Consider the following 1,860-nt stretch of genomic DNA (forward strand, 5'->3'; position numbering starts at 1 on the left):
GCCTCCCTGGTGACGTCCCACTGGGAGGAGGCCCAGGGGAAGACCCAGGACACGCTGGAGGGACTATGTTTCTCGGCTGGCCTGGGAACGCCTTGGGATTTCCCGGGAGGAGCTGGCCCAAGTGGCTGGGGAGAGGGAAGTCTGGGTCTCCCTGCTTAGGCTGCTGCCCCTGCGACCCGACCCGGATAAGTGGAAGAGAATGGATGGATGGATAGTTCTCTTTGAAATGTAATCCAGCATACTGGCTCTGTTTTTTGTCTTGTGAAGTCAAATATAAGGCATAGTGTATAAGTTATTGTATGATACTTTTTGAGTACTGTTCTGCTACTTTTATTATTTTGCTATCTTTTTGTTACTTTTAGCTAGTCTTTTGCTACTTTGAGCTAACCTTTTGCTACCTTTAGCTTTTAGTTAGCTTTTGTTACTTTGAGCTAGCCTTTTCCTACCTTTAGCTTTTGGTTATACTTTGTTACTTGTAGCTAGCCTTTTGTTACTTTTAGCTGTTATTTAGCCTTTGTTACTTTGAGCTAGTCTTTTGCTACTTTTAGCTAACCTTTGTTACTTTAAACTTAAGGTGACCAGATTTCTGAGACTCAATCTGGGGACATTTGCAATTTGGGGATAAAAAAAGAAATGAAGAAACGAGGACAACTACAAATTAAATAGTTATTCATATGTTGACAATATAAATCAAGTGTAACTACACACTGTTGTTTCCTATGAGTAGTAAAATTAATAAAGTAGCAGTAATAGTAATTGTACCATGAGCATTAAAACTGGTGGATCATTTGACGGGGGGAGAAACCTCGTCAAAATAAATCACCTTCTTTGAGGATGTAAGTGAAAGTGCTTTTGTTGTGCTGTGAATGAATGTGAACATATACTTACATAAGTGTAAATAAGTACATTAAGTGTGTGTAGTCATGTAGTTGATGTATAAGGATATGGTGTGTGCATGTATAAGGTGCGTTAATTCTTTTATCTTTAGAAGAATTCTTAGAATGATGCAGCCACTATGTTTTACACAACACTCACTGCATGACTTTACCACTTTTCCCTCTCCACCTTTTAATTTCCAACACTCTTCTGCTCTTTTTTCAGTCTTTGCTTTACTCTTTTCTCTCTATTTTTCCACTTTCTTCAACTCTTCTTAGTCTTGCCTTTTTCCTCTGCTCTCACTCTTTGCTCTATCAGTCTCTCTTTTCCTTCCCTCTCTTCTTCAATCAGTCTTTTGCTATTCTAAAACAGAGACATAAAATCACCTCCAAAAAACTAGAATGTATAACATACTGAAAAATTAAAATTGAATGAATAAAATTAGATGTTTGTTTCCTCAGCTAATGAGCAAAAATGCTAATATATAGCATTTTAACTACAAATTGATGCAACAGAAGAAATTTCTGCCTCCTAGGGCCGCCACCTTTCAAAATTTAAATTAAAGGATGCCAACCATAGCTTGGGGTCATGACCACTACAGCCAAGTTGTCCAGCTCTTATAGGGAGGGGTGCACACAGCAGTGGTATGCTTTATTTTTTGCTAGTGTATTTTGCGAAAGACTGATCAGTAAAAACAGTCAGTCAAACACTCCAGTAAGAGTAGCACTATTTCAACACATTTTTATTTATGTAAACGTAAGTGTTATCGAGCCATCAGGATGCGTTGACCAAATTTATTACAGGGGATATGTATGGCCATCCATCCATCATTAAACGGATGCATGCATTAGTTTTTCTGATGAGAGCACAAGTGGGTTAACTTCAATAAACTTGTCTAATAAAGGAAATATATATACATTTAAAAATAAACATTTTGTCCTAATATTTATTTAATTAATATTGAGTTATTAGATTAATTTTTTT

The sequence above is a fragment of the Kryptolebias marmoratus genome, linkage group LG6 (genome assembly GCF_001649575.2).
Source record: "Kryptolebias marmoratus isolate JLee-2015 linkage group LG6, ASM164957v2, whole genome shotgun sequence".
NCBI lineage: Eukaryota > Metazoa > Chordata > Actinopteri > Cyprinodontiformes > Rivulidae > Kryptolebias > Kryptolebias marmoratus.